At 40.0% G+C, this 24,133-nt stretch overlaps 1 protein-coding gene and 1 pseudogene across 4 annotated transcripts in view; one reads left to right on the forward strand and one right to left on the reverse strand.

The window, feature by feature from the left end:
• opcml (opioid binding protein/cell adhesion molecule like) overlaps positions 1-24,133 on the forward strand; it is a 934,533-nt gene that overhangs the window by 66,052 nt on the left and 844,348 nt on the right. The window lies entirely within an intron of this gene.
• LOC103279410 (U6 snRNA-associated Sm-like protein LSm8) lies at positions 13,681-13,992 on the reverse strand (annotated as a pseudogene).

Genomic DNA, 24,133 nt, shown 5'->3' on the forward strand with positions numbered 1-24,133 from the left:
TTCAGCAGCTCAGTGGTTTAACCTGCTCCACCACTGGGGGTTTTACATTTTACTATGCCAGATGTATAGTGGGACTTCAGCATTAATGGATGTTAATGGTCTACAGGATGGAAACGTGGAATCAAACCTCAGTGGACACCAAGGGCACATATACATTGTAGAAATAATGCAATTTGACACCACTTTAACTGGTGTGGCTTAATGCTATTGACATGTTTCTCCTCGGTGCTACAGGGAACATGAGTGTGTCACATTATTGATTCAACTTTATTTAGAAAAAGAAATGGATTTCTACCTTGCACCCTAACAGACCATAATCCAAAAGAGAGAGATAAGAATGGGAGTCCTGAGCCATAAGCTCTTACCGTCTTACAAATATATTATGTAACCATCACAGTGACAGCTTTTTGCTTTGGAGGAATTTCCCTCGCACCTGAGGATACACTAGAAACAGAGATGCCAATTTCTTTTTGGCTGGATAGAAAATGTGAAGCCATATTAGGGTTCCCCTTCAGTGCATTGGCCATTAAATCATGGCTATATAAAAAGAACCGTGGTGGTGCAGTGGGTTAAGCCCTTGTGCCAGCTGAACTGCTGACATTAAGATTGGGTTGCTGACCTGAAGATTGCCGGTTTGAATCAGCAAGACGGGGTGAGTTCCCATCTGTTAGCTCCAGCTTGTGGGGACATGAAAGAAGCCTCCCAGCTGACACATCCGGGTGTCCCCTGGGCAATGACTCTGTAGACAGCCAATTCTCTCACACCAGAAACGATTTACAATATGTTCTCAAGTCGCTTTTGACATAAAAAATGGCTGCATACAGTTTTTAAAAATGGGCTTTGGTGTTTTTCATAGCGTCTTATAGTTTCCTCATAACCTGAAACAGGGCTCCAAGATTCTTCTTCTTGCCCTTTGGTGCTATTGTTTTTCAGTTCTTCCTGCCAAAATTCTCCTTAAATTCTTTTAAAAATCAGCAGTGTCAACTAAATATGAGACACATCTCTATGACAACAAGGCTGGAAATTATAATTTCCCTGACCTCTCATCTTCTTCTTTCTTCCTTTTTTTTTGCCCCATTTCAGCTTCGCCCCACTCAGTTAAGTAAGTTAAGTTTACCCTTTTACTAATAAAAGCAAACAGAAATTAAATCTATAATTATCATTACTAATTCCACTTAATTAGTCACAAGCCACCAGCCAAATTGGCTTTCTCATAATTATCAGATAAGCAGTAAGCACATCACATAGATTATAATTAACACTACTTAATTAAGACCTAATATACACACACCCCTTTGCCTCAAAATGTGCTTAATTGGGTTCACAACACCAGCAGCTGAAAAGCCCCTCTCTTCCATCACCTCTTGTGAAGTTCTTTAAATTCCTCCTCCTTACTCCCCGTTTCTCAGTTTGCTGTGTTGTGAGGAATGGGGGAGTGGTATATTAACATCTGCTTAAAGTGCTACTGTGCAGGTGTTAAATAACATTTACTGGTGCTTCATGTGGGAGGTGAGAAAGTCAAATAATGCATCTGGTTAGTATATTAAATAAAGGTAAAGGTGTCCCCTGACGTTAAGTCCAGTCATGTCTGACTCTGGGGGTTGGTGCTCATCTCCATTTCTAAGCCCAAGAGCAGGCATCATCCGTAGACACCTCCAAGGTCATGTGGCCGGCATGACTGCATGGAGCGCTGTTACCTTCCCGCCAGAGCGGTACCTATTGATCTACTCACATTGGCATGTTTTCGAACTGCTAGGTTGGCAGAAGCTGGAGCAACAGCGGGCACTCACGCTGCTCCCAGGGTTTGAACCTGGGACCTTTCGGTCTGCAAGTTCAGCAGCTCAGAGTTTAACACACTTTGCCACTGGGGCTCCTTGGTTAGTATATTACGACCATTGAATGATCAGGGTTACGTTGGACCCTTGGTTTCCAGAATGAACAGTGGATACCAAAACCTGTGGATGCTCAAGTCCCATAAGATATAATGGTATCATAAAATGGTGTCATCTGTCCATCAATGGAAAAATGAAAGGTTTTTAAAATACAGTAGAGTCTCACTTATCCAAGCCTCGCTTATCCAAGCCTCTGGATTATCCAAGCCATTTTTGTCGTCAATGTTTTCAATATATCATGATATTTTGGTGCTAAATTCATAAATAGAGTAATTACAACATAACATTACTACTTTTTCTGTCAAATTTGTTGTATAACATGATGTTTTGGTGCTTAATTTGTAAAAACATAACCTAATTTGATGTTTAATAGGCTTTTCCTTAATCCCTCCTTATTATCCAAGATATTTGCTTATCCAAGCTTCTGCCAGCCTGTTTAGCTTAGATAAGTGAGACTCTACTGTATATATTTTCAAGTTGCAGATGATGGAATCCATGGATACAAAATGTGTGGACACTGAAGACCAATTGTAGTGTGAATTTCATGGTGTTTTGGGGCCAGTCACACTCATAATGATGGAGTGTGGCCATTTTAACTACCATGGTTCTATCCTCAGAGATCCTGGAATTTGTAGTCTGTTGAGTCCCAGGAGAAGTGTGTCTGACAACATCAATAACATCAACAATTTCCCCTCCACTTCCTTCTCCATGCTTTTCACGCAGATAAGATAGCCATATTTTATACGGCAGATTTTACGCAGATTTTATAGCCATATATTGTATTTCAAGGATATAGATCAGTGGTTCTCAACCTGGGATGCCCAGATGTTTTGGCCTTCAATTCCCAGAATCTAACAGATGGTGATCTGGCTGGGATTTCTGGGAGTTGTAGGGCAAAAACATCTGGGGAATCTCAGGTTGAGAACCACTGATATAGACAAATTAGAGTGGGTTCAGAGAAGAGTAGTGAAGATGTTAAGATGTATGGAGAACAAAACATGAGGAAAGGAGGGAAGCAGCCAGATTGATAAAGAGAAGACTGTAGGGGTGGTATGATTGGATACTAAATACCTCAAGAGCTGCCACAAGAAGAGAGTGAAAATGTATTCTCTTGCCCCAGATCATAGAATTAGTTCTTGGGATTTGTTTCCTTAAGGGACATAAGAATAATTTTCAAATGAAAAGGAGAAACTTCTTGACAGTGAAAGTGGTTTAGCAATAGATCCAATTGCTAAACAGGCGGTGGAGTGTCCATCTCTCGACATCTTCACAAAGTGGCTGCTGAGTATCCTTTAGCAGGAGATCCTGCATTGACTGGAGAGTTGGACCTGATGGCCCATAGAGCCCCCTTCAACTCTATGTTTCTGTGCTTCTACTCAACATTAATTTTGAACTTGTGGTCAAATTATAGGAAACAGTAATCTGATGTATTCCATCATCTTCTCCCCCCTGTGCCCCAACTACCTTGGCTTCTAGTTGTCTGTCTGTCTTTGCCTTTTTTTGTTCTTTTAAAAAAATAAAAAGAATAGTCACAAAGCTTCTATGCTAAAAGCTCCCCTTCTACAAAATACAGTAGAGTCTCACTTATCTAAGCCTCGCTTATCCAAGCCTCTGGATTATCCAAGCCATTTTTGTAATAATAATAATAATAATAATAATAATAATAATAATAATAATAATAATAATAACAACTTTATTTTTATATCCCGCCCCATCTCCCCGGAGGGACTCGGAGCGGCTTACATGGGGCCATGCCCGACAACAATACAATAACAGCAATAAAACAATAAAACAAGATCGGCAATAAAACAATGTCGCATCAATAAAAACATAACATCAATAAACAGTTATAAAAGTCAGTGCACGGCATAAAATGGTTAAAAACAGGGCTAAAAACACGGAGCTGGGCCAAGGGGGAAAACTTCAGCATGGTAGAGGTAGTTTCACAGTGCAAAATAATCGTGGCCAGGCAACCTATTATTAGATGGGCAGGAAAATCGATCCTATAATAATTGTAGTCAATGTTTTCAATATATCGTGATATTTTGGTGCTAAATTCGTAAATACAGTAATTACAACATAACATTACTGCATATTGAAGTACTTTTTCTGTCAAATTTGTTGTATAACATGATGTTTTGATGTATAATTTGTAAAATCATAACTTAATTTGATGTTTAATAGGCTTTTCCTTAATCCCTCCTTATTATCCAAGATATTCGCTTATCCAAGCTTCTGCTGGCCCGTTTAGCTTGGATAAGTGAGACTCTACTGTATAATAAAATTTGATAGTTGTCTGATTATGTAAATCGGGCTCCAGAGAGCCACACCAAACCAGCTTAGCAATTAAGAGCTCGCTTGAGCCCTGACAGCTTCGATAGCATGCCTTTTTCATACTTTGAGAACTGCAACTGCAGAAAATGCCTCCCAGCCTGGCATTGTGTCAGGTGGGCTTTCCCTCCCCTGCTTCTTTCACTTATCTTTCCCTCCCACCTTCTCTTTCCTTCAGAACACCTTGGTTGGAGAGAATCCATTCCGGGAATGAAACTAACTTCTCCGAGATGCTGCTCTGCCCTCTCTATTTATGATTGTTGTTGTTATTGCTCAAGCTGTGACCTCCCCCTCCCACATACCCACACAGACTCCGCAATAATGGAAAGCCTTGAATAAATTATATTTCCAAAGGTTAAGGTCAGGTTTTCACACAGAGCCCTGGAAATTGATGTCTCCTTTATTTCCTTAACCGAATGGGGATGCGGATCTGGCACACCGACTCACCTATGAGGAAGGGGCTGGACAGGATTTGGCCTGATGGACAGCCCCTGCCCCCATCTCTTCCCATCCCCTGCTGTGTGGTGAAGATAGCTCCATCTCCCACCCGTTATTAGTGACATTAGTAGCCCTTCTGACAGTTGGAGCTGCTGTTGAAGAGGATTTGCACACCGTTTGATACTGAAGGAAAGAATGAGCGAGGAACGTCTGCAGGGAAGGAGGAACAGCAGAGAGGGAGATAACATAATGTTTCTCCCACAGGCACAACATGCAAAACCATGGATGCTGAATGAATCTGCTGGTGAATTCTATCCATCATTTGGCCCTCACTCCTCTTGTTTGCTTCCCCTTCCTTTTATTTGTTTGTGATTATCTGTTTCTATCTTTTATATGTCTTCCAGGAAAGACTGCTCCTGTCTTATGGCATTATAGAAATTTGTAAGGTGCCAGTGTCTGATTTGTTCAGATGGTGTGTTGTACAAAGCAAGGCAAAATGGAGACAGTGTGCGTGTGTGCATTTCTATATTAAACCAAGAACATATGTAGTGTGCCTAAATACTTTCTAAGTGTAAAAATAACCTGATTTTTCTCATTAGATAACGTACCCTGATCTTAGACTAATTAAACAACTCACAATATTCAACTAGCTTTAGAAATACCCAACATGTTGATGCTCAGTATAGCAATACTTCCCTCTCACTCTGGACAATTGTTTGTGCAATCAGTTCTAAACGATTCAATGTTGCTAGAACCTATGTCCCAGATATTTTGGCTTTATGTTCTTTGCTACATTTTAATTGCTCATCTTCAGTGTTGACTTTGCTACACTTCTTGTTACTTCTTAGTTCTCAGATCCTTTACTACTTTGCTTAATTTAACACTTTCCATATAGCTTAGTTGCAATGAAACTATTGAAAAAATACTGAAGTGGAATATTTGTTTACTCTTCCAGTGAGAGAAAACTACCATGATTATTTGCTCCCACTTGGAAGGATGAAAAAGCTGAGGTTTTTTATCCTTAGTTCCAGGATTTCCTCTCCTGGGATAGAATCAGAAATAGAAATTGGAAAAGTAACCTGGAATGGACTCAGGGCTTGGCTACACTGGTTGAAAAAATGTATTTACCTTGAAGGCACTGCGATTCTGACACACAACATCTTTGATTATTTACTTGCAGTGTAGTTCTTTAGACTTTAATCCAGTTTGAAAAATATTGCCTTTTACTCCATAGTTTTCCAGAAAACCTGGGTTTTTGGTGTGTGGCTGTATCGCCAGGCATGACTTCACTTTGGTCCCACTTACACTGCCAATAATGCAGTATGAAACAATAATGCAGTGTAGAGACTTCTATAATATATCTTCAAACTTCATTATATGGTGGTGTATATGGAGCCTGTGTTATTAGTCGGAGAGGAATTTGTGGTGGTCAGAAAAGGTTGTTGGGAGGTGACTGTTGCCATTTGATGTTCAATTGTTCTGGGCTTTAATGATTTCATTTCCCCAATTCTCTCCAAAGATGCATCTAAACTGTAGATGTAATGCAGTTTGACACTGCTTTAACTGCCATGGCTCAATGCTATGGAATAATATCAGTTGTAATTTTATAGAGTCTTTCACCTTCTCTGTCAAAGAGTGCTGGTGCCCTACCAAACTGCAAACCACAGATTTCCATAGCTTGAGTGGTGGCAGTTAAGGTGGTGTCAAACTGCATTAATTCTACAGTGTAGATTCACCCGCTTTGAGTCTCCTGGCCGGCAGCATAATCATTCTAAAAGGTTTGTGGGTTTTCTCCCCAAACCTCTCTAGTATGTTCAGTTGCTGATCAATTCCTCCATTTGCTGTGTGTCATAGAAAAGAATAGGAAAGTGTTATGGGAGAGACAGTGGGCACCAATGGAGAAAGGAACACTGGGATGTCTGTGGTGGAGGAAACACATAAAATCTAGGATGAAATTGTCCCCTTATGAAAGCCTTCAGTTGGGTAGTGGGCAGTATAGTGTTTGTGGAGGACATTGGCAGGGATCTTGGACATTTTTACATTGCTTTATATAGCCAGCATTGTCATTGGAGGGAGTGCCACTGGTGTCTCCTGAGTAGTGGGAGATATAGCTATTTGTAGAAGTGGGAGCTTGTCTGTGTTAGTGATTCTCAATCTGGGGTCTCCAGACGTTTTTGGCCTATAACTGCCAGAAATTCCAGGCGGTTTACCAGCTGTTAGGATTTCTTGGAGGTGAAGGCCAAAAACATCTGGGGACCCCAAGTTGAAAATCACTGGTGTAAGTGGACACCTCAGCCCCACACATAATACATACTTTCACTTTTATTATGTGTATAGATTTTGCCTTCCTTCTGATATAGGAATAAACTATTTCCTGCCCACTCTCCTCCACAATAGAAACCATCTGTGATTGTGTAGATTGTTATGAGACAATTACTATGAAAGGCAAATGACAGCAACAGACCATAATCCCAAGGGTGCTTATCAGAACATTATATAGTTCCATGGTGAACCATTCTATAATTTGCACATGATATATTATAAAGTTTTATCACGGGTTCCATCTCCTTGCCATCTTTATCCTGGCTACAATCAGCAGAGTAGATATAAGATCTTTACAGAAAATGTTTGCATTTGCTTTATCATAAATTGATCAGATCAGTGAAGAACTTTGAAAGCACTTGTTTTGACTAATTACTTTTGTTAAATCAAAAACCTTCAGTCGCTTGTTTCTGGTAAATCTCATTTAATAATATAATTGGAATGGTTCTTATTCTCTTTCAAAAGTAGAGTTGAAGATTTTTCTCTCAACATTCAACAAAAAAACTGGGATTCTATCAAATAGACATTTAGAAGCTTCCTTCAGTTCCACAGTCCCCAGGGCCATTTATTTGAGAGCTGAATGGAATGTAAAGCAAATGTAATTGCTAGCTTTTAATCCATGTTCTTAGAAAGAGATGGCATTGTCCAGACCTGAACTGAAACTGACTGTAACTGAATTAAACACTTCGGGGAACTCCAGATCCTATCAATTATATTTTAAAATAATTTTGTGCATGAAACAAAGTTTGTGTACATTGAACCACAAGAAAAAAAAGTGTCATTATCTTTACCACCCATGTGGACAATTTTGAAATTCCAAATAAGGGATATTCAACCTGCATTTTGCTTTGCTTATTCGATCAAGTATTCATTTTTATCTTTTAAACACAATGAACTCTGTGACTTATAATTGCTGATATGATAGGGCATGTCAGTGAGAAAAAGAGAGAATATAATAAAATATAATAAAACTTTATTTCTGTTCTGCCCTACTTCCCTGAAGGGACTCAGGGCGGATTCCAACAAACAACGGCATACATTCAATGCCTTCAAAAAACAGATAAACATTGGCATAAAATCCCAACAAGACCCCACATATGAATACAGCATTGAAAATTTAACATCAAATTATACCTAGTATCAGTGAGTGTGACATCAATAACCTAAACTAATATAGTCAGACAGAATCAGACAAGAATTTTATAGTGACATAAAATCTAAATAAATGTTCCCAATTATTTACAAAAGCCAACTGAAGTTCAACAGAGTTGTGTGGGTTGGATTATGTGGCCTACGGTGGTAAATGGGCTGACGTAGACTAACAGAACCCAGATACAGCATAGTTCTCAATCAGGATCTGGAAGTGGTCTCTTATTAATTAATCCTTCTCATCTCCATATGCTAATGAGCAGAAGTAGGTCTTTAGTTGTTTTTGAAGGAGAGGAGGGAGGGGGCCAGCTTTATTTCTTTAGGAAGGGAGTTCCAGAGGAGCAGCCAAGATTAACTTCCCAAGAAGTCTCTCTAGTCCAGGGGTCCCCAAATGAAGGCCCTCCAAGGCCATTTACCTGGCCCCCGCCCACAGTTTTAGACTTAGACGCACCCAAAGTCTGAAATGACTTGAAGGCACAACAACAACAATCCTACTTGATTATCTCATTGGCCAGAAGCAGGCCCACACTTCCCACTGAAATCCTGATAAGTTTACAGTATGTTGGTTAAAATTATTTTTATTTTTAAATATTGTTTTTTCATTTATCAATATTGTAAATGAAATATTGTAAATGAATGCTATGGTAATAATATAATATATTGTGTATACATATAATATTGATAATAAATATTATAATTTAATACAATATAATATAATATTTATTTATTTATTTATTTATTTATTACAGTATTTCTACCCCGCCCTTCTCACCCAATAGGGGACTCAGGGCGGCTAATAATAATAATGCAATATAATAATATTGTATAATATAATGATATTATTTATATATTATATATTAAATGTAATATTACTAATAATATTACAGTATAATGGTATAGTACAATATAGTAATCTATAATGCTGATATTGTGCTATGCTATTAATATAATATATTGTATGTACATACAACTTGTAAGCCGCTCTGAGTCCCCTTCAGGGTGAGAGAGGGTGGGATATAAATGTAGCAAATAAATATATAAGTAAATGATTGTTGTTGCGGGGTTTTGGTTTTTTTTTTTTGCACTACAAATAAGACATGTGCAGCGAGCATAGGAATTTGTTTGGGTTTTTTTTTCCCCAAATGATAATTCGGCCCCTCAACAATCTGAGGGACCATGAATTGGCCCTCCACTTAAAAAGTTTGAGGACCCCTGCTCTAGTCTAGAAAAGACCCTTAGATTAGCACTCTGGACTCATTTCAAATTACAGAATTATAGCACTATGATTCCACTTCAACTGTTATGCTTCCATCCTATGGAATACTGGGATTTTCAGTTTAGATTTCTCTGCCAGAGGAACATTTAGAATTCTCAGTCCAATGACTCATCAAATGATAGAACCAGAATTCATGAGATGGAACCATGGTGGTTAAAATAGAATAACTGCTCTAACATTGTTTTGGATTGGGTCCAGTAAACCTCTAAATGAGGTCTTCCACATAATGAGAAAACATGAAGGCTTAGAGAAGAGAATGATGCTGGAGAAAATGGAAGGAAAAAGGAGGAGGGGCCGACCAAGGGCAAGATGGATGGATGGCATCCTTGAAGGAACTGGCATGTCCTTGAAGGAGCTGGGAGTGGCCATGGCTGACAGGGAGCTCTGGTGTGGGCTGGTGCATGAGTCACTTTAAATATCTGGATAACAGATAGAAGGAAATAATAAATATCCTGAGGTGTCATTTATAGTTTATCCTCTCTGATCATGGGTTTTGAAGCTTGGGTTGGTTTTCTCTGACCTTCTTGGTCCTGTGGGCCTTTAGATCCCTTTTCAGTGTGACAGTCCTCTCCTACAACTCAGGTTAATACAGTGTCACTTTTGCCAACATTGCCAATACACAGAAAACTGCCACCTTGCATTTGACATCAACATACAGTTCCTGATACGAGTGGTATAAGGCAAGTGACATCAATTCAGGTTTCACTGTGTTCTGATGTTGAGCTCATCTGTAAAGACAGCAAATTATTTGTAGAGTGCAAAACCTACCCATCAACGGTTGCTTGCTATTTTGACCTTGATGAGTCATGGGTTCAAAACATTCCACAGGGCTCTCTCTTGGCCATGACATGCAGAGAGAGAAAGAGAGAGGGAAATGACTAAATGTGTCAAGCAGCAATTTGTGCACTGGCTTGTCCCCGAGGCCCTCTGCCTTGTATTGCACTCACTGTTTATATCGGATGTTCAAAACACAGAATGAATATGCAATGTTTTTAAGCTTGACTAGCCAGCAGGAAAATCCAGTCTGAGCTAAAGCTTTTAAAGCTTTGCCCTACATTGGTTGGTTCAGTACAAGTGGCAGCTACTGACATGGCTGCTGGTCCCTGCCAACAAACATTACCATAAGTAGTACCAGCGGAAGAACTGGCTTGCGCTAGCACGTGTTCTTCATCTTCTCTAACAGACATTGGTTTGCTGCCACTGGAAGTTCACAGAGAATGATAACAGATCCTCTCTCTTGTTATTTTTTGTGGAGTGTTTTAAGATCAACAAACAAACTTAGAAGAATGCTCAAAATATTATTCTTTCAAAGCCTTCAAGACCCTCCTATATGAGGTTATGCCTAAAGCTCTTTTGATAACAGTCTACCAATAACTGTTTTCTCAGTTATTAGTAGGCAGTTACTTTGAATGTTGTACTAGGAGTCCTTCAGATTCAGGTTAGAATCCATTATTTATTTATTTATTTACAGTATTTATATTCCGCCTTCTCACCCCGAAGGGGACTCAGGGCAGATTACATTATACACATATAGGGCAAACATTCAATGCCCATATGCACATAGAACTGAGACAGAGACAGACAGACGCAGAGGCAATTTAACCTTCTCCTGAGGGGATGTTCGATTCTGGCCACAGGGGGGAGCAGCTGCTTCATCATCCACTCTGACCGCACTTCCTCATTCCAACATCGTAAATTAGTTAAATTTGCCTCCCCACTTTTATAAGTGGTACCTTATTTCCTACTTGATAGATGCAACTATCTTTCAGGTTGCTAGGTCAGCAACGAGCAGGGGCTATTTTTTATTTTTTAATTGATGGGTGCTCACCCCGCCACGGGCTCGCCTCGAACTCATGACCTCATGGTCAGAGTGATTTATTGCAGCAGGCTGCTCACCAGCCTGTGCCACAGCCCAGCCCGTTCCATTCTTGTCCATGGAAACTTACTTTATGACAGTGTGCAAGTTATTCTTTCTCAGAAAGAGTGGTCATTACTTTATTCTATACCATCTCACTTCTTTAAAATGCCTGCTCCTGGTAGGTGAACTTTCACGTCAGTTTTTTGAGTCTGAGTAGCTTGAGATGTTTTTGTGTGTTATGGAGAAATTAGCATTAGTGAACCTAACATTCAAAGGAATGTTACATTTGTTGTTGCCTTTGCTTCACACCAACTTTTTCCCCTCTTTTTTGAAATACTGGATTGCTTTGTTGGACTTATGAGAACGGAGGATCTTGCCAGATTGATCTCTGATCCATCTAGTCCAGAAATGTTTTGGGTAGCTGTGATGAAGCTTGAGTCAAGGGATCTCCCCCTCAAAGATTATCTCAAACAAAGTGGCTGGTGCCTTGGAAAGATAATCAAAAAAGGAAGAAGAAAAAAAGGTTTGTGCCTTGGAAAGATAAACATAAACTACCAGCTACAAGTATAGCAACAAGTAGGCAAATAATTTTTATTTATGGTAACAAACGAGCGCCCTCCTTGCAGAAGGGAGGGGAGGGCAAAGTACTGTATTGAGAAATATGGTAGAGCATATGCTTTGCTTACAAAAGCTTCTAGGCTCAATCAATACACATCCAGGTAGGATATGAAAATACATCTGCCAGAAATCCTGGGGAGTCAAACTCACCCAGAGCTTGATAGCCCATTGGTCTATTTCAGCATAAGGCAGCTTCCTATATTTAGAGGAAAAAAACATAGCAAGGAGGTGAGATGTTGCATGAAGTATGTTACTCTCTGAAGACTCATAATACAACAGCAGCTGACAACTCAGGTTTGGCACGTGCTGCGGTGTCAAGGGAGGATTTGAGGATTAGGGATGTGTAATTGTATGTAGTGCATAACAAAACAAAGTAAGTAGCAAGAAGGATTCAGTCACATTAAGAATTCAAAGCAAGTACTGAGCTTTTGCTTTAATGTGGAAAGAGAGAACAAAATATGGAAATCAGCTGGAAAGGAAAGAGGCTGAGGATGTCTCCATATCCTTTGCTTTGTGTATCCTTGTTCTATGTACATTATTTGCATATGTGGCCAAAAGGAATATCCTTCTTTACTAATTTCCCACTAACTGCCTAAAGAGAAAATACCCCAGATCTCATTTTGTTGTGATTAATATTTGTAAACCAGAGATCTTCAAATAGGAGATTTTTTAAAAAATGTTCTTGTAAATGCTCTGAATTTAGGTCTGTGATTTTTTCAGTACAGTTCTCATCTCAAAATTGCCTGAAAAAATTGAATACTCTAGGGAAATTTGCATGCAAGAAATGTGTCCATTAGAGAAGCACATGCAGAAATGATAAAAGAACAATTACATTCCAAAACAAATGCAAGTTTGTATGCATTTAAATTGCAGATTGATGGAGAAATTGAATAGAATGGATTCATGGCAGAATGCATATGACAGTGATCCAGAGAAGAAAGAGACTATTCTTTTATTACTAACAGAGAAGGTGACAGTTTGAGGTGGTGCTAGCCCCAAGACTGTGAGTTTTCCAGGCTGTATGGCCATGTTCCAGAAGCATTCTCTCCTGACGACAGGCATCCTCAGACGATGTGAGATGTTTTGGAAAATAGGCAAGTGAGGTTTATATAAGGTAAAGGTAAAGGTTTCCCCTGACGTTAAGTCCAGTCATGTCTGACTCTGTGGGTTGGTGCTCATCTCCATTTCTAAGATGAAGAGCCGGCATTGTCCGTAGACACCTCCAAGGTCATGTGGCCATTGGCATGACTGCATGTAGCGCAGGTTTATATATCTGTGGAATAATGTCCAGGGTGGAAGAAAGAACTCTTGTCTGCTTGAGGCAGGTGTGAATGTTGATTAGCTGATTCCATCCTGGGGGAATCCTTTGTTGGGAGGTATTAGCTGGTCCTGATTGTTTCATGTTTGGAATTCTCCCGTTTTTCTGAGTGTTGTTCTTTATTTACTGTCCCGATTTTAGATTTTTTAAAATAATGGTAGCCAGATTTTGTTCATTTGACAACATATTGATGGTGAGACTATCAGGCAATTTTTCCCAACCAGTAGATGGACAGATCCCTGTCAATGGAAATGGCTGGTGCCTGGTAAATGGGGATTAGGGGAACTTTCACAGTTCTTTTTTTCCCCAATAAAATAGACACTTTAATAAACATATCAAACCATAACAATCAAAATAGGAAAGTAACCACTATTCAGGTTGCAACACATAACTTGTAAAAAGCAGCCATGCCTGTGTATAAATAATTCTGTACAACTGGAGCTTCAAGAAGTCCTTCTACAGCCTTATACTTTATAACTCAATATACTACTGAGTTCAATGGTTCTGCTCAAATGTTCCCTAGGTCAAGAGATGAATCTGTCTCTTCATCAAAATCTCCAATTACAGCCACATTATCACTTCTTACAATGTATAATCCTAAAACAACTATTTCTACTCCTTGTGAAAAACTGAACACTCTTTCATGGCTTTCATCAAAATCTGGTTGATGGTCTGATCAAAGCCCTTGAGAGTTCTCACAATCATTCGACCATCTGAAATAATCACAGCAACAGTACGTTTAATATAGTTCTCCAGCATGGAAGTCATGGTGGCGGCGGCTTTCACTTCCTTGCACAGGCTTGGGTCTTCTGCAGATACAGTTCTTATGTATTATTATATTACTCTTACATAGCTGCAGCAATTCCTCCACCGATGTAGTCGACAAAACCGTACCTGGTGGTTGATTTATATTATTAACTGTTGTAAAATTCTTGTTTTATCGTATTTATTATATTACTGTTCTATCTTTTGTATATTGCAAATTGTGTTTATGCTGCTGTTTTGCTCAATTATGCATGTAAGCCGCCCTGAGTATTATTATTATTATTATTATTATTATTATTATTATTATTATTATTATTATTATGTATCTCTTCAACTAGAGGCTAAGGATCATGGCTATGAAACAGTCATGAGACTGTAGGTTACACATTCACATCTGCTCAACAGAATTCTTACCTGCATTTGCAATCTCAGGATTTTTCATTTGGAAAGACATATGAATCAGAAGTGTAGTAGAACATTAGGCAAAATTAGAACACGTGCATATGGTCTCTAGGTCAACCCCAATAAAGGCACATTCCATTATAGGCTTTGAATCACAGAGCTAGAAAGACCCTGAAATCCTAGAAGGCAGAATCAGCAAAAAAAGCCAATGGGCAATGATACTCTTAAGGCAGAAAATTGTAATCTTATGTGTTTATTAGGCTTTTTAAGGGATAAAAAAGAAACCTTATCAAGGCATTATTGCTATGTGGAATGAAAAGAACGCGTGATGTTTATAAAAAATATTGTGGCTCCACAGCAGACCAATTTAAATTCAGCGATAATTTGGTCTTAGCTTTCATTAGTGTGTAGACTTTAATGCCAACTGTTTTATCATTATTTGGTGAACTGTAAGGCGCCTACTGAGCATTGCAGTCACTTAGCCTTAGTGTGGAGTAAAAATTAAATATGTTTATGCGTAATACAGTTTCGATTGCTCATCTCTCTCTCTCTATCTTTTCCCTTTGATGGCTGTGCTGGAGAGCTATTTCAGCCCTAGTCTATGCTTCTTAATAAGATGTGTGTGTATCGGGGAGAGAAGATTTGTAGTAGAAGAAATCACCTACATGGTCTGCATGAATCTGGCCCATCAGTTGGATCAGCATGGTATATTTTATTCTATATTAAAATGGTGCAAACAATTCCTAGATTGTTTGGGCTTCTGTTGTTTCAATACCGTACAGCTAAGCCAACAGAAATAAAAATAAGACATGCACCTAGAGTGGCTAGAGTCCAAATGTTTCCCTCTTGTTTCACTCACAAAACATGACGCTTTGGAGTGAAACCCCTTTAGGGGTAGAATAACCATCTGGCTCCTCATTTAGAAAGGCAAAAATGTCTTGCCTGTTCTGTATTTATAAAGAGATGATTTGTGTTTAAAGCAAATATTATTCTTGCTCACCAGCCTGGGCACAGTCAGAGGGAGAGAGAGAAGCAGTTGGAACAAAACTGCTTATGCATTTAAATGGCAATTAATGTTCTGATTCCTTAGAAAGGTAATTGGAGACGGAAAAGTTCTGGAGGTAGAGCATCCAGTTGCAAAAGTGCTGATGCTTGGTTTGCATATAGCCCTGTGGTGCCAAATGGAAACATGGGGGCAGCAAATTTTTAGTTGAAGTTGCATAGCTTTGCATAAAAATTTCTCTGTTCACAGCTAATCCACACAATTAGTGTTTCTTGAACCTGAGACTCATTACAGCACAAAGTAAACAGTTTAGAACCTAAAGGGGGTTTAGAATGAGTGAGAAGAACCATATACACTTGGGTATAAGTCGGCCTGGGGTCCAAAATTACAGATTTTACTGCAACCCAGAGATAATTCAATAATTATTCTATATAGCAGGGGGAACACCAATGATGCCTCAAGGGACCAGCTACCCTTGGCTGCTGCCACCATTTACTTGCACAGGAAGTCAAAAAAGCCAAAAGCAGTGCAGCAGTGGCAAGAGTAGAGGGGTTGTGTGCTTTTTCCAGTCCTTCTGGCATAGGCTCAGCTCTTTTTTGCCATTCTACTTAGAGAATATGAGAGTTAATACTTATATTGACCCATGGATAAGTCATCCCTGGTTTTTGAAGTCAATATTTTGACTAAAAATTTCTAAAACTAAACATGAGTATACTCGGTAGACTGAGTGCTGCTTTAATGGTGAAAGCATTTGAAGTCACCTTGAGCATAACTCAAATGGTTTGTTGGATCACTGTAGGTACATTCTAGCTTTCAGTGACCATAGTAAGCTGAGGAAGCTCATATGCTTTCCAAATGTTGTAGTCACTCTAACATAGGAGCCGTGGTGGCACAGTGGGTTAAACCCTTGTGCCAGCTGGACTGTTCACCTAAAAGTTGGGTTGCTGACCTGAAGGTTGATGGTTCGAATCCGTGAGACTGGGTGAGCTCCTGTCATATAATCATAAAATCACAGGGTTGTTGTGGGCCATCCAGTCCAACCCCCCTGCCAAGAAGCAGGAAAATCACATTCAAAGCACACCTGACAGATGGCCATCCAGCCTCTGCTTAAAAGCCTCCAAAGAAGGAGCCTCCACCACACTTTGAGGCAGAGAGTTCCACTGCCGAACAGCTCTCACAGTGAGGAAGATCTTCCTAATGTTCAAGTAGAATCTCCTTTCCTGTAGTTTAAAGCCACTGTTCCACGTCCTAGTCTCCAGGGCAGCATGTTTGCTTCCTCCTGCCCCAAACTGTGGTGGAGGCTCCTTCTTTGGAGGCTTTTAAACGGAGGCTGGATGGCCATCTGTCGGGGGTGCTTTGAATGTGATTTCCTGCTTCTTGGCAGGGGGTTGGACTGGATGGCCCATGAGGTCTCTTCCAACTCCACGATTCTATGATTCTATGATTCAACTCCTAGAAATCCTAACAGCTGGTAAACTGGCTGGGATTTCTGGGAGTTGTAGGCCAAAAACATCTGGGGACCCAAGTCGAGAACCACTGCCTTAGGAGCTTACTGGAGAAGACTTTGGATTCTGTATTGATCAATATACTAAGGAGCCCATTCCATATCATATTTTGGATGTACATTTTCTTGTTCTACCCACAATCCCCATTGAATAAAAGAAGGAAACTTATGCTGGAATCCTGTCATGTTAGGAAAATAGCAATGGAGATTCTCCTTTATGCTGTTTAGAGACACAGATGTACATGCACTTGGCATCCTCCTCTCTTGTTCATCTGTTAAAAAATGCCATTCTGCTAAAACTAAACAAACACTGGGTTGCATCTGAACCACCGCAATCAAAGCACAAGCCTGAGAGAAGAGCCGAACCAGTCTTGACTTCCCCCAAGGAGTCTGTATACATATGTTGTCAGAGACCTTGAAGCAAACTTCTTCCTTTGTGTTGCCAGCCTTCCTTGTTAAGCAGAGGGTCTTCCTGCAAAACAGCAGGAAAGCAGTAAACAATCAGGTGGAACATGTGGATGTCTCTGCCTTTGCTGTACAGTACATTTATTTGTGTCGCTATTTTCCAAGCCACCAGAAGTAGTACACTGCATTCATTGACAGACTTGAAAAGTTATTCTTCTCCATCCCTCCCCCCCTTTCATCCTTCATGAATCGTGGGACCTTTCACATCTGAGCAGAATTTAACCCTTTAGGAAGACAATGATTCCCTCTAAAAAGCACGCACGCACACGCACACGCACACACACACACACACACACACACAATTATTGAGATTCTATTGGCTGGTGCAATTTCTCCAGCATCGGTGGATAGGATTGCCAGATCAGAATCATCCCAGGTCCTGCAGGTTCAGGGCAAAAATCATTACATCTAGCAATACTCCTGGCCTTTAAGTTTTAAACATTACATATCAGCCAGTTATCCTTTTTTTAAAAAAAAAAAACACACACACACACATTGCATACACACAAAAAGTATGTTCCTGTTTGGAAATTAAGATGCACATCTTAGTTAAAGGCACTAAGCCAAGATCAAGGGGAAACGAGTTCTTCTTTATCACCCAGAGAGACTGCATAAAGAACTTTTAAACTTGCCTAACCTAAAGGATCATATTTTCTTATACAGTAGAATCTCACTTATCCAAGCCAAACAGGCCGGCAGAACCTTGGATAAGGGAATATCTTGGATAATAAGGAAGGAATAAGGAAAAGCCTATTAAACATCAAATTAGGTTATGATTTTACCAATTAAGCACCAAAACAACATGTTATACAACAAATTTGACAGAAAAAGTAGTTCAATATGCAGTAATGTTACATTGTAATTACTGTATTTACGAATTTAGCACCAAAATATCATTATATATTGAAAACATTGACTACAGAAATGGCTTGGATAATCCAGAACCTTGGATAAGCGAGTTGGATAAGTGAGACTCTACTGTATTTATTTATTTATTTATTTGCAGCATTTATATTCCTCCCTTCTCACCCCAAAGGGGACTCAGGGTGGATCACATTACACATATAGGCAAACATTCAATGCCTTTTAACATAGAACAAAGACAAGACAAATATAGGCTCCGAGCGGGCCTCGAACTCATGACCTCCTGGTCAGAGTGATTCATTGCAGTTAATTGCAGCTGGCTTGCTCTCCCGCCTGCGCCACAGCCCGGGCCCCTGTATCTTTGAAGCTGAGCATGGTCAGCCCTGGTTACCACTTGGATGGGCAACTGCCAACAAATATTAGGTGTTGCAGGCTATATTTTGCTGGAAAGAACTGGATATTTCTTGGCTATGAATTCTACGTGCTTGCCATCAGTCAACAGATGACTTGGAGGCCACATTACTCCCAGCAAGGTGATGTATGCAAAACAAAGTAGAGGGTGAGCCCTAGCACCACAACAAGGGGGAAGCTAGATAAATACATAGACACCCCAAAGTCTTGGCAAGCTGCAGCAAACATATGAGATAAGCTTTGTAAAATGTTGCAAGGTGTTGCTTTAATAGCTGAGTAGAAGCCTCCGGTGGCGCAGCAGGTTAAATCACTGAGCTGCTGAACTTGCTGTTTGAAAGGTTGATGGTTTGAATCTGGGGAGTGGGGTGAGCTCCTACTGTTACCCCCAGCTTTTGCCAACCTAGCAGTTCAAAAACATGCAAATGTGAGTAGATTATTAGGTACCATTTTGACGGGAAGGTAACGGCGCTCCATGCAGTCATGTCGGCCACATGACCTTGAGGTGTCTATGGACAATGCTGGCTCTTCAGCTTAGAAATGGAGATGAGCACCAACCCTCAGAGTCGGACACAAGTAGACTTAATGTCAGGTGAAAACCTTTACCTTTTACTAGAAGATTTTCACACAGCCCTTTACTCCTGCTTGGAGCTGAGCCCATCAAACTTGGAGAATTTGCCCCTTCATCTTCAACTGGCGTTGCTCCATGGAAACTGAAGACTCAGGTCAAGGTCCTAAGATCTAGCAACCTATTGATGGCACAGTAGAGTGGCAATAGAGGAAGGTAGATCAGCCTGCTTTCTCATCACATGGCCTCTGGGTTGGTCTTGAAGCTTAAGGCACTCTGGAAGGGATGCTTTGGAAAGCACCTGTATTTGGAATCAAAAGAGATCACACATTCCTATAATTAAACGTTCCCTTGGAAAACACATTATTTTCCTTGGGTTTGTCTACAGCTCTAAAAATAGTGATGTGAACATTAGGAAAGTTTGGCCTTTGGATGACATTGAAAAAGACTGTGGAAGGGTGATGGAAGGATTTCTGTTACAATCTGGCTAGCTCCAGTATAAAGTAAGAGCATGAAAAAGAAAAAAAGAGGAGAGATAAAAAAAAATGAACCACCATATTGCATTTGTTTTGTTTTGTTTCACTAGGGCCAAAAATGTAGCTTCCTTAACCCAAGCCTGTCACTCTAGAAATAATCTGTAGCTAGGGATTTCAACACCCACTCCAATGATATTTTATTCTGACCCTAAACAAAATCAATAGCTTATTCCCCTTTCTGCTTCCTTTGAGAAAATATTTTTTTTTCAGCTCAGTGGAAGAAAATAGTTTCTGCTCGGTGTTGTTAAAAATATATTATAACCACAGTTTGGGAAAGTGTGTGCATCCGTGTTGTGAAGAATATAAAACTGTGATCTAATAGGTCTCAAGCAATTTCAAAAGGCTCCTCTGTTTAGGATAATGGAGAAGTAAACCTTGCAATCTCAGATATAAGGGCTCCAGCAGTGCATCTAGTTTTGGAACTGACCTTTTATCGCAGAAGAGAGATGGCTGTAATCTTCAGTATACAAGAAAGGATAGGCTTTGTATTTTCTTTGTTTCACAGGCATTTCAAACATAGTTTCTGCCAGCATGATTGTTCTGCTAAAGGGAAGTAGATTTCCTTATTCTTTTAAGTGCTCTTACTGGTGTTTTTCTCACACTTGTCAATGCATGTTAAAACCATACTTATTTCAACAAGACTTCCTTGCTTCCTCCATCTGTTTCATGACCTTTTGTAGAATGTGTGTTAATTTTGCTCATTCATATGGTATGTACTTAATAATCTTTTATTGTTGTGTATTGTTGGAAAATCAAACATTATCTCTCACCACTTTTCATGGCTATTAGAGTATTTGGGAATTTTAGATTCTATAGGGACCCCCTGCATGCCCATTCTGGGTTCTTTAGCTCAGATTTGGCCTTTGCTCCTGTTTTCCTTTCCAGGAGGCTCAAACAAAAGCAAACCATTCAGTCTCTCCAAGCTTACTTGATCTTTCACATTAATACGTTTTTCCATCTAGATGTCACTCTTATGTCTATTGGCCACATATGACCCGGTTTACATCTGTGAAATGTTGGAGGATATTTGATACCAGTAAGCCATTTGATATGGGTAAATCATCCTTTTCAATTCAAAGAAGAAAAAAACCTCAATTTCAGGGCTAGATTCCAACTGGAGCCCAAAATACTATCCTACATTAATTTAAAACTTACAGCCAATAATGAAGGTGAAATATTTTAACTTTTAAATTGGGAAAGGGGAGATGGAAATGCAACAGCAGTCAGCACTTAAATAGTTAAAGATAATAGCAAGAACACCACTAATTGGGTTAAGTAGTTTTACATAGATGGAGGCTGAATCTACACTGCCATTTAATCCAATTTCTGAATCCATATTATCTACTTTGAACTGGATATGAGTCTACACTACATATAATCCAGTGTAAAGCAGATAATCTAGGGTGAGAAACTGGATTATATGACAATGTAGATGGGGCCAGTGGTGCAACACGTTAAACCACTGAGCTGCTGAACTTGCTGACCAAAAGGTCGGAGGTTCAAATCCGGGGAGTGGGGTGAGCTCCCACTGTTAGTCCCAGCTTCTGCCAATCTAGCAGTTAGAAAACATGTAAATGTGAGTAGATCAATAGGTACCATGCGCTCCATGCAGTCATGCCGGGCACATGACCTTGGAGGTGTCTACTGACAATGCCAGCTCTTTGGCTTAGAAATGGAGATGAGCACCAATCCCCAGAGTTGGACACGACTAGACTTAAAAGTTAAAGGTAAAGGTTTCCCCTAACGTTAAGTCCAGTTGTGTCCAACTCTGGGGGTTGGTGCTCATCTCCATTTCTAAGCCGAAGAGCCGGCGTTGTCCGTAGACACCTCCAAGGTCATGTGGCCGGCATGACTGCATGGAACGCCGTTACCTTCCCGCCAGAGTGGTACCTTCTGATCTACTCACATTTGCATGTTTTCGAACTGCTAGGTTGGCAGAAACTAGACTTAATGTCTTAGACTAGACTTAATGTCAACAGAAAACCTTTACCTTTACCGTAGTCTCCTCATCGTTTTTCCACCTGTCTCAGGCTCTCTGAGATTTGAACTCATACTCCCAGTTTCCACCTCTTCTCTCTTTCTGCCCCATATTTTCTCACTGCTCCTACATTTCATGGAATAAAACTGGGGCATGAGTGGCCACTGGCCAAGCAACATCAGAGAATGATCAAGTTAGCAAAAGTGATCAATGAGGAAGAAGCTGTAGCATTTTGCTTTTGGGTGGGCCTGCTGGGAAGGTCACGAACCCACCACCTCTCCCCCACCCACCCATGAGTTAATTGAGTGAGAACTACTTAGTTTATAGCAACTATAGTAAGCTGAGGACAAATGGAGAAGAAGGGAGTAGGGGAGAGAAACTGGAACATTTTAACAGCAGTTGAAAAAGTGGAATTGGGTATTAATTGGGACTGTCCTTGGCAAATTCGGCAGCCAGAAAGTATGGCTTTGGAGAGCTTACACATGTTAAATGGAGTTCTTTTCATAATGCATTAGTTTGTGTCTTCAGTCACTGGCATCTTTACTCATTAGTCAGAATTGCTACCTGCTCCATAAGGGAGACAATTGAAAATTGGAGATACTGCCAGATGATGGCATTGTAGGGAGGGAAGGTAATAGGTAAAAGTTTGACACTAAGTCTAGTTGTGTCGAACTCTGGGGGTTGGTGCTCGTCTCCATTTCTAAACCAAAGAGCCAGCGTTGTCCGTGGACATCTCCAAGATCATGTGGCTGTCATGACTGCATGGAGCGCTGTTACCTTCCCACCAGAGCGGTACCTATTGCTTTACTCACATTTGCATGTTTTCAAACTCCTAAGCTGGCAGAAGCTGGGGCTAACAGCAGGAGCTCACCCCACTCTCAGGATTCGAATCGCCGACCTTTTGGTCAGCAAGTTCAACAGCTCAGCGGTTTAACTTGCTGCACCACCGGGAAAAGGGAAGATGACCCAAATGAGCTGGGTTCAGCTGTAGTGCTTTAAAAGGGCAAAAATGTAAAGTGAAGCTATGTTAAACTGGTTAGTGTTAGTTATGAGGCATGCAAGCTTACCTGACTGCTTCATTGTACATGCAAATTCAAATGCTTAAATCTTTCTTTTCCACCATATAATTTATTCCTTATGTATGCACTATTAGCATATCAAGAAGAAGTGTCTAAGCTGATGCACTGGTTTATGTATGTGTTTGTCCCACTCATCACATGGGACTGTGCTGGTTTCATGCTTGTGTATCAAGGACTTTGCTGAAAGAAATGCACCTCCTTTCCGCACCACCAGCTAGATGTTTATACCTGAGCATGAAATTTTAAATTTAATTTAATGAAACCCCTACCCATATTGATCTATCAACAGCTTCCCTCTGAGATATTTTTTTTCAAAAGTGTTTGTTGAAAGTATTTATTAAAAAAAATCTATGAATTCAAAAAAATAAATTATAAATTAATTTGAATAAATAATGGATGCTTTCCCCCTCTGTCAGAATTTCAGATTTGAGGCTCTGATCAAAAAGAAATCTACATTTCTCTGTGCTTACTTAGATGTGTGTGTGTGCATTGCTTTTAAAAATGTGTTTGATAAATATTTTACTCTATCAACAACCAATACTTTGTTCTTGATGGACTTCAGGGAAGAAGGTGTCTGGTATAATTTCGTTTGCTGTTGGTATAAAATGCTAGGAAATCCTTGTTTTGATACAAAACACTAAACCCCTGTGATGCTGAGAAGACAAAATGAGGTGAAACCCATGAATTTGAGCAAAGATTTCTCAGCACATGCACAGGGTGTGGACAGGACAAGTCAATGCGTAGGTCACAGACAACAGATATGATGCTAATAAGTCCAAGCTGTCTAAGCAGACAGCTTGAAGAGTTACACTTAATATGTAATTGACCTCAGTGCTGGTAGAGTGAATTTCAACCATGTTCTCAGTAAATCCTCTTGAATGTAAATCCTTGTTCAAATTCAGAAGTCATGCAATTACTAATGCAACAGGCTTCATGCTATAACAGTGATATAACTCAAATCAAGCTACAAGTTACAGTTATGGTTACATGGCCCAGAATTTGCCAGTTGACAAAGTTTATGACAAAGAATCTCCTTTTTCTACAAATTCCTTTTTAATGGAAATCAAGGCCAGCTCTTTCCTTTCTTGTCTTCTTTCTAATGATTTTATTTCATGATTGGCATTCTGACCTGAAGACATGATAGTTAGTAAAGGTAAAGGTTTCCCCTGATGTTAAGTCCAGTCGTGTCCATTTCTAAGCCGAAGAGCCGGCATTGTCCGTAGACACCTCCAAGGTCATGTGGCCGGCATGACTGCATGGAACGCCTTTACTTTCCTGCCGGAGCGGTACCTATTGATCTACTCACATTTGTATGTTTTCGAACTGCTAGACTGGCAGAAGCTGGAGCTAACAGTGGGC

Source organism: Anolis carolinensis, unplaced genomic scaffold (genome assembly GCF_035594765.1).
Source record: "Anolis carolinensis isolate JA03-04 unplaced genomic scaffold, rAnoCar3.1.pri scaffold_8, whole genome shotgun sequence".
NCBI classification, from domain to species: Eukaryota; Metazoa; Chordata; class Lepidosauria; order Squamata; family Dactyloidae; genus Anolis; species Anolis carolinensis.